The sequence below is a fragment of the Lepisosteus platostomus genome, chromosome 6 (genome assembly GCF_059453375.1).
Source record: "Lepisosteus platostomus isolate fLepPlt1 chromosome 6, fLepPlt1.hap1, whole genome shotgun sequence".
Lineage (NCBI taxonomy): Eukaryota > Metazoa > Chordata > Actinopteri > Semionotiformes > Lepisosteidae > Lepisosteus > Lepisosteus platostomus.
Window position 1 is genome coordinate 44,851,646 of NC_142616.1, and position 12,493 is coordinate 44,864,138.

Below are 12,493 nucleotides of genomic sequence, written 5' to 3' on the forward strand. Positions count from 1 at the left end.
AATTATCCATAAGCAAAGCAAGGTAAACCAATAAGGAAACAGTAAGTCATTAATTATATTAGTATGCTGTCATTATGCAGGCTATCTAAGGGTTCTGGCTAAAACGAATTTATGAAAAAGCATCTTAAAGAACCTGTTGTATTGTTTGAATAGTTAGCTTTGCGAGACATCCTTAAGAATTCTGTTCTTACCAGTTTATGCCTTAAGTGTAGAAAGCTTTTGCTAAAAAAAGCTTGCAGATGACATTTTACTGAGCAAAAAGCACTCCATTCAACACACCAACGTGTCTTCTCACTGGGATTCAGGGTGCCTTTTCAGACAGCCAGACACATGAGCAGACAGTCACAAAACACACCTGGCAGACTATTCACGTAAGAAGCGAAGCGACAGAAGAGCACCATGAGGGTGTTTAAACTAGTACTGTATAAGGATTCCGACACCCAAGAGGATTCGGTGAGTTTCCTGCACTGATAGCGAAAAGGCTGCAATGAGCAAAGCGCTTCCTGAGAGAGTGAAAGCGAAGGGATTTTGAGGCTGTGCATGTGGTATCACTGATGCGAGCGGTGGTGATTGGTATACAGTCAGAGGGATTATGGGATAGTGTGAAAATTCACACTGTGGAGGAATGACACCCGGTCATGAGCAGCATGGGCGTGCACAAGAGCAGTGCATGTCTTCAGGCACGTGCATCACTGCTGCCTGCGTGATGGCTGCATTCCTCAGCTAGAGGACTCTGCCCAGTGTACATGATGTCTGCATGTGTACTCATGGTCCCGTTTGTACACGTCCCAAATTAGAGTGCACCAGGTCACAGGTTTTTTGAGTTAACTGTTTTTTCATTGTCTGGGGTGTTGAAGGAGGCTGTCTGTCAGAGGGTGCCAGCCTGGCTATTGCATTCCTTCAGTACAGTCGCTGGCCATCCTTGGACAGCTGTGAGAGAGTCTGCCTGAGCCCTCACTCCAGCTGTGAACACCCCCGGAGAGCCAGGGCTCTGTCAGCTATTGCAGGTAGTTAGAAAGTGTGAGCGGTGCTCCGTGTACAGGAAGAGGCCGTGCAAGACTCTCATTCTCCCAGCCTCTTCTGCCACGTGCAGTCTGTTCCCGTGTGCATGGGTTGAAATGCCCCTGGGGGAAACATGTTCTATTAAATTTACATAGTGATTTTGCATCTTTCCCATAGTTTGTACAAGTTTGCCTTGTTTTCATTGCATATTCCTACACTCGCATCAGGTCATCATTGGGCTTCACTGCATTAGATTTTGATAACTGCATTGTTTGCCTGGGTAAATATCTATGGGAACTGTGCAACAAAACTCTAAGACATTTTATTATGTTACAATGATGTATTTAAATTAGGAGTCCAGTGTAGCAGAGACCATTGGAAGCATTGTAAAGCACAGTGACCCAAGATAAAGAAATGTAAGGATTTGAGAAAAACCCTAGCTCAAGTGCATTTACTATAGTCATTTTTCTCTCTAGTTAAAGAAACTGACGTGATGAGCTACCCAGGCAAACTGCAGCGCATCAAGCCTCTTTCTTTGTAGCAGTCATGGGTGGCTGTGTTTGTGATGATGTAACTTTTGACTGAAAACAGTGGACTGGCGTTGGCCTTGGAACCAGTGACTGTTCAATTCAGTAAGGATGCTGAGTATGTATTTTTTATTTTTAATTGTGGAATTGAGTTATATAAGCATGGCAGTGAGGCACTGGCACTGTAATTTATTAAGAGGTGAAAGACACAGAGGGTGAGCTGTGGCATTGTGGGAGAGACCAAGGGGACACATTCTCTAGGCAGCAGAAAAGCACGAGAGGATGAGGAAGATGAAGAAAATGAGAAGGCCGCCTGACCTTTCGTGGTGATGAGGTAGCAGATATTGGGGGAAAAAATCCCAATCCCATTATGGAGTAGGTTTTGTCCATTGCAGGTTTTACCTGTCACAGGTGCACATCCACACTCTACAGCTGGATCAAAGACAGTAAGATGTTTAAGAGCAGTTCAGCTTTACACATGAGAATTGAGTAGTAGACTGAGATATCCAGCAAGTCTTTTGGACACTATAATAATTCCTGTCGGGGGAGTTCCTTTGAGTGCCTCCTGTAGATTGTAGAGAATTCCTCCCCAGCCACCCCTTAGAGACATGAAGTAAGTGACTTGAAAGATGAGGCTATGAGGCCTTGTGACAGTGGACTCAGGCAGAGGTTAGATCGGAAGACACAGGAACTTGGCTGCCATGCTGCTGTACTGTAAACGAGGAAGTTGTGGGAGTTCGAAGCAGGGTTACTGGTGCTGTTTTGTCATTTTAAGGACAATGGCTAGCTCGCAAACTTTAAGCCTTTGCTTTCTCTCCGGCGTGTTGTCTTTGTGCTTCCCGTTTCCCTGCGTGCTGTAGAAACTGGCTTTAGGGAAGACGCTTCGTAATAAATCCGCCAGCACTCAGTGCGTTCCTCCAGTTGTGAGAGTTGCCGAGGGATTTCGAGATGAAGGAGGGGAGGGGATGGGAGGGAGGTTTATGGTGAGTGAAAACAGAAGAATAAAAACAGACTTGGAACCCAGTTGCCTTCCTGTGTCTTCTAAGTGTTTGGTCTCATCTTCTAATGCGTGCTGTTCCTCAGCATCCACTTACTCATTCAGGTCCTTATATTTCTACTCACCTCCACCTTAGATAAGATAAGATAGTTTTAATAGGCATATACAATTTCTTGTATTAGGAATTTGTCTTTTTGTATACCCCAGCTTGCTCTCCATGAGAAATACACACACAGACAGGGAGAGAAGCTTGGGGTCAGAGCGCAGGGTCAGCCATTTATACGGGGCCCCTGGAGCACTTGGGGTTGAGGGCCTTGCTCAGGGGCCCAACGGAGTAGGCTTCCTCTGCCGGCCGAGGGATACGACCCGGCAACCTTCCAGCCACAGGTGCAGATCCTTAATCCACAGCAGATATACTGAATTGCTTAATTTGTCAAAATGAAATTGTTCCCTCTGTCCAGCAATGGATGATTTAATTGTAGCCTATACAGCCTGCTGGATTGTAGATCTTCTTGACCAGGGATGGTCACCCCTGTTAAACACAGGGCCTAAACAAGTCCTTTTACTCTCTGATGTTTTGGACAACACACTGACCTGCTTCTGAAACAAACCCCTGTTGTTAACTCCTGCTGAGTCATTTGCTCCAGACTCTAAAGATCACAGCTTAGAGGAGCCCTGGAGAATCCTCTAGAGCAGTGGTTCTCGAACTTTTTGGACCAAGTACCACCCCTAATCCAACCAAAGCATCCAAGTACCACCTTCAAGTCATCATCTCATAGGAACCCCAGAAATTCTCAATGACCAACACGAGCGCGCGTGCACACACACTCACACATACATATAATAAATATTATAATAATAAACTTTGTTTGATATATTAAAATGTGGCTTCTCAAAGTGTTTTACAGAAAAAAAAAACAACACAAAAATAAAAAAGCACCATTTCAGTGAGAGGGGTGAGCCTGTTTAGTTGAGCAAAGCAGATGTGAATTAATTTTTCGAGCCTTGATACAATTCACAACAGTCTAACAGATTTTAAATCGTCAGGCATTTTCTTGACGGCAAAGGTCTCGCGGTGGATGTTGCAATGAAACCATTAATTTCTGGAGCAACCGCTCTAATTCGTGCAACTACACCGCTGTGTCATTGCTCTAGCACCGTCTGTACAAATTCCGACACATTTTATCCAGTCGATGCCATTCTCTTCGATAAATTCATTCAGAAGCTGAAATACGTGCTCTCCTGTAGTTCCTGTTGGTAGCGGCTTACAGAACAGAAAGTCCTCACGGGACGTACCCTCAAACTCGTATCTAACGTAAACGAGCAAATTGGCCAAATCGATTACAGACTCATCTAATTGCAGTGAAAAACATCTGCTCATCTTAACGCGCGCTGTCAGCGTACTTTTGATATAATCCTTCATTTCAATAATTCTATGAATGACTGTGTCTTTCGGGAGGGGGGGGCAGCAGGTCGAGCTGTTCAGCAGCTTTTTCTCCACACATAATAGTGTGGGGCTTACCTGCTTTAGCAATCCGCAAGCGTGCATTTTTCCACGGTTCCGTTTTTATTTCAGTGTTTATTTTAAGTATTTATTTCATGCGCATGGGAGAGAAACAGAGACGCTCGGTGTATTTTTCTCAAAATAACTTAGAACAGTTCTTAAATATTTTTCTGTTATTTTTCACGCTTTCCTGTGCTCACAAGATTACCAGCGTTCATAGCACGCATTTCTATGCATTCCTGTGTTTACAACGTTGGCATTGTTCCAAAATCACGCACATTCTCCTTTCTCCCTATTTGCTGGAGATACAGTAGCTTTTTTAAATACAATTGGTCACTTGCGTCCGTAGCACGCATTCCTATAGAGTGGTATAGAATTACAGAGTATCTCTTGTGTCCACTGAAGTATTAGCGCGCACTGTATCGTAGTACGTAGGCTGCGTATTCGACATAAAAATACAAAATATGAAAACCCGTCCCGATTTTTTCAGCGCACACAACACAATTCCAGGGTCATTTGGCGTACCACCGGGCGGCACGCCACGTACCACTGCCGGTACGCGTACCACAGTTTGAGAACCACTGCTCTAGAGGATCCATTATTAAGTGAGCTGCTCTGACAGGTGGGGTTACCAAACCAAGAGTACCTGGAGGCCTGCTCTATCACATATCACACCCAGGGCATGACTCAGCTGCAATAGTGCACTCTGGCATAAGTCACAGAAGAAGGCAAGGAGCATCCTGATTCATACGTGAACAGCACCTTGTCATGTGACAAAGTTACAGCAGACCACTGATGCTCAGACTCAATTACTGTACACCTCAGTTTACATTGAGCCCCAACAATTTCTATCTCTTCTTGTGTGTAATGTGTCTGCTGCACCGTCAGAAGACTCTGCTTGGACCAAGCTGGTACCTTCAACTCAGACTTGGCTGGTCCCCAGCCCAAGGGCTGTCAAGTCCTGGTCCGAGAGGGTCAGTGAGTCTGGAGGGTGTCCAGTCTGGTCCTATGGGGTCAGTGTGTCTGCAGGCTGTCCAGTCCAGGTTCTGGAGGGTTGGTGAGTCTGCAGGGTGTAACGAAAGCGTTCTTTCCGGACCCTATGCAGACGACACAATCCGGGGATGAGTGAGGAAAACACGGGGAAAAAAGAATGCGGGAGTCGGGAATGAAAACAGGGGGCGTATCTGTGGTGCGCTGGTGATCGGGGAAGGTGTGGCCAAGGCAAAGGATCCAGAACTGAGTCCAAGGGAGAATCCAAGAGGAGGCAAAAGTCCAAAGCTGGGCGGTCCATCCAAGACAAACAGGGTTAAAAACAGGAACCGGGTCGGAACAGGAACTAAAAACTTGACGGGACAAGGCGCTTCCAGGTCCCGGACTCGCCTGGTATGGAAACCAAGGGAGATCCCGGAATAGAGTGAGTGCCTGGCTTTTAAGGAGAACTGAAGAAGGGGGTTGGAACAGGGAGCAGGTGTGGTGGATGAGTAGAAAACAAGGAAGGGCTGGAGTCCTTAAGAGGGGGGGTTTACGAACGTGACACAAGGTGTCCAGTCCTGGTCCTGGAGGGTCAGTGTGTCTGCAGGGTGTCCAGTCCTGGTCCTGGAGGGTCAGTGTGTCTGCAGGGTGACCAGTCCTGGTCCTGGAGGGTCGGTGTGTCTGCAGGGTGTCCAGTCCTGGTCCTGGAGGGTCGGTGTGTCTGCAGGGTGTCCAGTCCTGGTCCTGGAGGGCCGGTGTGTCTGCAGGGTGTCCAGTCCTGGTCCTGGAGGGTCGATGTGTCTTCAGGGTGTCCAGTCCTGGTCCTGAAGGGTTGGTGTGTCTGAAGGGTGTCCATTCCAGGTACTGAAGGGAGGGGCACCCAAAGAGCTGGAAGAAGCTGTTAAAGAAATTCAGAGTGAAAACCTGCAGACACACTGGTACTCCAGGACCATGACTGGATTATTAACTGAGGGACATAAAGGAATAGTGTACACCTCTCCAATACTGAGACAAGGGTTTCTTACAATGGTAAGAAAAATGGATCAATACTTAGAGATTCCAAAAGTTGGGAAAGATTGTCCAACAACGTTAAAAAACAATTCGTTTCTTTCCTTTGTTGTCCATACACTGTGACTGTCCTGTGGGACTCTTAACTCTGGTTCTGTTCTTTATAAATCAATATCCAAAAGGTTACCATGGCAATCTGTTTGGATGGACAGGCCAAAGCAATAAAGAGCCCGACAAAGTGCAAATCTGCCTTAGCACAACCAGTACAGTACAAGACTATAATAATCACATTTTAAGTGTAATGACTGTTAGTTTCTCAATGCACAAGAATTGTACTGAACAGTTATTTATCAGTTTGTTGCAAGGAGATGTGTGGGGCCATGGGACCATTGCAGATGTGTTTTCCGCTTGGTGCGAACAAAACTATTTGAAATTGATTTCAGGAAGGATTTCAGGAAGGATCCCCAGACTCAAATGTCCATCAGGGGCGAATCAGTGGAAATGTAGATAAATATATGTGTTTGGGAACTTTCCTGGACTGCAAACTAAATTTTGAGGCAAACGTTGATTCTATTTTCAAATAAGGGCAACAGTGTCTATTTTTCTTAAGGAAGTTTAAACATTCTAAGGTTCAAAAATTTATTGGTGATCATGTTTCATAATTCTTTTATTTAATCTGTTTTATCTTCACCTTGATCTGCTGTTTTGGGAATCTGAATTTGAGCAGTAAGAACAAACTGGGGAGTGATGTCAAACTATGTCAGAAAGTCATTGGTGCTGATCTTTCAGGCCTGTCCTACATCTATCAGTTACATTTAAGTTCCCATTTATACCTGTGGCTATAACCTTGCTTAAAACCAATTATTTTGAGTATTAACATTTGTAATGTTTGTTTGTGGGTTTTCTTTATACTGTATTGTCTGCAGCTGTAACAATAATTGCCCTTTGGAGATAATAAAGACTCAGTAAAACAGCATCAGACAGGATAGGGGAAATACAAATTGTGGAGGTTATATCTGATTCATGTGGCAGCAGAAAACATAATAAATACAGCCAATAGCCTCTTGCTTAATTATTGATTATTAACACAGCTCTTTTTTTCAGTCATCCATCTACGTTTGTTTTGCAGCACATACTTTTCTCTCAGGACATTCTCTTCAGGGTGGAAGCACAGTTTGCCTTCTGCAGAAATCAAATGTGGGCCCATGGACAGAGCCCTTGACTTCATAGTGTGACTGGGAAGATACTGAAAATACTGGCACCCGGTGATTTATTGGTTTAAGCTGTCCTAGACCCTGCCGAACCTTGGTGTCAGTAATGTTAAAAATACCCCTCAGCTTCTGTGACGTGGGACCTGTTATTAACATCTATAGCAAACATCTTCGTCAGATACACACTTAGTAATCTTCCATTATCAACTCAGTGTTACCTCATAACATTATATTAACCTTTACAGCTCTTTGAATTGTTGTACTGAAAAACGCTTAGCTTTATTTCTTGTCCCTGTTGCACCAGTCTTCTCTGTCCTGGCAATTTATGTCTTTTTGCAGCTGAGTCTGTAGCTCAGTATACACAGTCTACACAGTTTACACAGTCTGCAGAACATTCTTCTCCTTCTGTTTTTTCCCTCCATTGAACCGGTCAAGTCAGGGATGACTTAGTTTGGAGCCATTTATGATTCTGAAGTACTACCATCCCACTTCTGAACTGTGTGCGAGCTCTGCCTCATTACCTTGTAGTCTTCTTTTCCAAAATTATAAACTCTTATTATTATACAGTTATAATGAGAGTTTAAAATATAATGAACCAACTATTATATAGTTCAACATCAACATAAACCCTTTCCACATTATGATCATAATTCCTCAATAGTTCAATCACATATTTTAGCTTAATTTGGTCCACATTGCTTGAAAAGATAAGTTTCATAAGACTTTCTTCTTGGGTTAAGAAATTACTATTTCCTCCATATCAGTGTCAGCTGCTGTTTTCCCCACAGTATCACAGTACAACATTCCTCCCTTGCTCTCAGGCCTCAGACGGGGTGTCACCTCTCAGCAGCCCCATGACCCTCACAGGTAGCCTCACAGCAGACGCTGAGCTTCAGTCGTCCTGTGGCCACAGGGCTGCTCTCCTCCTGGAGGTTGTCATTCTGTGGCCACTGCGCCCCAAGTGTGAATGCGACAGTGGGGTGCCGCAGTTCTGGAGTTTGGTGTATGTAGGCAAAAAGAGGGGTAAACACCAATTGAATTACGTTGATTAACATGATGCACTTTCAAGTATTCTAATGCTAAACCCCGTGATTGATGGAGCGAGTCGAGCGACCGTCACTTCGATCCTTCTAGTGTCTATAACAGCTGTTAGATAGCATATGAGTATTGATTTGGAACACATAAAAGCAATTGCCAGCATGTTTATTCAGCCTGTTTTTGTTAGTCACAAGTGTTTCCCTCCGTCGTAGGCCCTAAAAATTTCGTGGGCCCTAGGCCTTGTGCCTACAGTGCCTCATGGGATATCCGGCACTGGGGTGACGCCCTGTGGCCTGTGCCTCACAGAGCCAGTCTCCAGGATTCTCTGGACCAGTCTGGGGACTGTTGAAGATGAACATCTCAATCTCTGGGCAACTTCCCTCACAGACCTCAACGCCTTCAAACACACCAACAGTAACCAGGACACCTTCATTATTCAGGGCAAAAGGGCAAGGCTATCTTTCACCATTCTTCTGTTGATTAAAACTATGTCTTTTTGAATGGCTAGTTATGCAGGTTCTTTCTGAATGGATTAATTTTGGTAATTTTAACTAAATTACCAAATTGTGAGTACATTCTTTTTATGAGATCACTTGGTTATCAAAAATAATCAATAACCTATATATTTAAAACTGTAAAACTTACACGTGCAGAAAGAGCTATTGTTTTAAAACAATAGACTATCGTTGTGCTGTCCGGTATTAGTATATTTAGTGGAGACCATAGTAGGTTTGGTCTCAGCAATATTGTTAATGTCCAATTTACGCTTCAAGTCTCAACTTTAACCACAAGGTGGCGCTGTTGCATTACAGACTCTGATCTGGCGGTCAGAGTCTGGAGCGGCGTCAGAGCATTGTGGCTGTAAAAAAAGAAGTAGAGGCTAATTCTGCTTAGATCCTCAGAAACCCCTGTAAGTACATTACCTGGAGTCAAAGTGAATAGAAAGATTAGTCAATAGTGGGATTTATTCTTCCCTGACTCAACTATCAAATTAAATTGCAGCTGCCTATCTGCTCAATTTTTAAAACTGTAAAACTTACACATGTGCAGAAAGAGCTATTGGTTTAAAACATAGACTATCGTTGTGCTGGCATGAATTATGGCAAAAATAGAAGCATAGTGCTTATTACTGTTAATATGATTCAATTATTCATTTTGGTGTTCTTCCAATTTTTCAAATGTCTGTAAAATCCATACCAATGGTCGGAAATGCTGCGTGAAAGTGTTGAGTAAAACTGAGGCTTAAAAATCACAAGGTTTGGCAGCCAGTTGGATTTTTACCAAAATTTGGGAAATAGTCAAAAGACACTGCCATATGCATAAGACCAAGGCAGCATTTCTATCTCATAGCATGATTAAAGCAACGACAAAGTCCTGCTAGTGGTGGTGGTGATGCTTTTTCCCCTGGACCAAAATTCTGAAATAATTTTAAAAATTAATTCAAAAATGCCCCAGAAGTGTATGGTGACAGAGGACACTGTACTTTAGGAGGTGACATTATTCAGATCTGACAAGACTGCAGTGGAAGGTTATGGAGGGTTGTAGGATCGTGGATCATCACAGAGGATTAGTGTCTTGTAGCCTCATCTACAACTTTTGGTCACAATATTTTGGTAGCCATATTACATCTTTTCATATTACATATGACCTGTCCTTCTGTACAAATGTAAAGTTAGTAAAATATCTAATGCAGATATCTAATGGTTAGTCTGGAACATACATACGAATATAAGTATAGAGCACCTAAAATGACCTTGCCAGTGACCTTTGGATTTTAAATGTGACTTCTCCTAAAGGCCAGTTCTAAAACTGGCCCATAGCTCTTTCGATGGTGCACACAGGGTCATGCTTCTATGGAGCTCTAGAAGTAAGTAAAGTCCACGCTTGAGCCTAGAAGCTCATCTCTCAGAGCTCACCCTGGGTTTCATAGGTCTCAGCAGAACAAAACTACATGACTCCTCCCCAGATGGGACGCTGGACCATCACAGGGTTACTCCTTGTGCTAGGGTGCATATGTGCAGTTAGGGGAACTGGAGAGAGTGTGGGTGAAGTACAGTACCTTGTTCAAGGCTACAGCAGCAGTGTCCCCGGCAGGCACTTGGCCCTTAACCTTGCAAAGCTGGAATCACTTCTCCATATTGCTATGGAATATGTATAACTTCTCCTGAAGCTCCTTGGTGCTTGCAATTAAATTTTGTGCTTCCTGTAGTGATGCTGTGTGCTGATGTATCTGGTTAAATTCCCGATAGATTGATTAGCTTTGCACTCCTGTGCCCTTTATATCTGGGGGGGGTGTCATTCTCCCATGCTGCTGCTGAAGCTGTTCTCATTAACCCAAGCACAGCTGGCAATGCGTTTCATTTTGCTCTGGCGGCAGTGTGGGCTGAGGGAGTTTGGGTCTCCAGTAACCGGAAGAATCTCTCCCTGCAGCTTCCTGAACAATCCCAGTGGACCCCCCTACCCTGGGCAAAAGAACATAGCCAGTCCCTAGCACTCTTCCTCCCAGTCTTTCAGTTCTGGTCCTGGTTCTTTTGTCCCCTGCTGATTGTCAAGCAGTGATTTCCCTGGTCCCAAAGGTTGCAGGTTCAAATCCCGCCGCCAGCAGAGGAATCCTACTCCGTTGGGCCCCTGAGCAAGGCCCTTAAGCCCAACTGCTCCAGGGGTGCTGTGCAACCCTGCGCTCTGACCCCAAGTTTCTCTCCCTGTCTGTGTGTCTCATGGAGAGCAAGCTGGGGTATGTGTAAGATGAATTCCAAATGCAAGAAATTGTATATGGCTAATAAAGTGAGCTTAAAAAAAAAAAAATTCCCTGGCACCAGCAATCCAATCTTTGTTATAGTAATACAAGCACTGGAGTGTCCACGGCTCTCATATGCAAATAAACTATTAAAGTGGAATTATTATTGAACTTGTTTGGGGCAAATTGTTTTTAGTTTTCAATAGATATGAAATGTTGTGTAATGGGGATCCATGTGAGGGTATTTTTAAAGTATTTGTATAGTTTTATTTAAGGTAGATACTCACAAACGGAGTGTCCCTCTTTACTATTTTTAAGAGCAGAAGGGAACTCGCACATCAAATTGTGCACCACCTGTCGCATAAATTGAAAAACTAATATGGAAAACCAACATAACACACTCGATACACACACATACAAGGGCCACACACTTTGTGTCCGAAATTTTAAAAGAAAAAGTGTGTCAACACTTTCAAAATCAGTTTCCTCGCACAACACAATAACAAAATCGATGAAGGAAATTACTCTTTCAGTTGAACAGCTGGTTGTGTTGCTGTTCAGATATAGGGTACAGTGTTCGTAAGTGAAGGGAGGGGACAGTGCCACAGCACATCCCAGTGGCGGGCAGAAGCACCAGCACTCCATGTGAGGCCTCCCAGCTCTCACACCTATATTTAGTGCTGTTAACTTTCAGCTATTTATATGAGGATTGTGCTTTTTTCTGCGAGGGTTCCTGGCGCAGAGCGAGAAGGCTACTCCGGAGATGTGAGGAGGGGTAGCGGAATGAGTGTCCAGAGGAGCCTGGTGTTTATGGCCTTGACCTTGTGGGTTCTTGTTCCTGGCTCAGTTCTAGAAAAGCCAAACCCCAGTGAGGCCAGATGGGGTGACGAGTGTAAAGGAATTAATAACCAGTGATTTCAGGCTCCTGAGATCTCTGCGGGCTGACCACCCCTCCTCAGATTGTGATGAGCTCCCAGACATCACCATCTTCATCTCTTGACCTTTTAGGGCCTCCAAGTTAAAAAAACCATGAAAATCTGAGCAAAGTGATTCAGAGGACCAGTTTGGGTCCGTTTTTAAAACCGCAAAGGTGTCACTGCCTTCGCCAGCCTGTCCCAGGTTCCAGATACACCACTGCTTTTTATGGGACATGGGAAAAACACTCACTTGGCTGTTGGGTTCTCATGATAACTTGGGGAAACACAGTCAGAGGAAATTTTGCTTAGTTTTCCCTCAGACTCTCCTATTGTTGTTTTTTATTCCCAAAAATAATTACTTTAGCATATTCATATTCTACCTGAGCTATTGTTTTACGGGGACCTTTCATGACTGTTTTCTGCACTCTGTCCTGGGTTTATCTTCTTCAGATGTGTTGAACAAACTGTTGCTTCCCTGCAGAAGTTTTTAACAAGCCAATGTTGCCCTGTATCAAATGATGTCAGTTATAACAAATGATGTCTGATAACAAACTCAAACTACTTCTCAAACTACAAAACA

General features: G+C 44.0%; 1 long non-coding RNA gene across 1 annotated transcript; it reads left to right on the forward strand.

Moving 5' to 3' along the window:
- The first annotated feature begins 4,620 nt into the window (after nt 1-4,620).
- On the forward strand, nt 4,621-7,078 carry LOC148661788 (uncharacterized). Its single transcript, XR_015939598.1, has 2 exons — nt 4,621-5,100; nt 5,571-7,078. It is a non-coding gene; the product is annotated as an uncharacterized LOC148661788 (long non-coding RNA).
- Nucleotides 7,079-12,493: the final 5,415 nt, after the last annotated feature.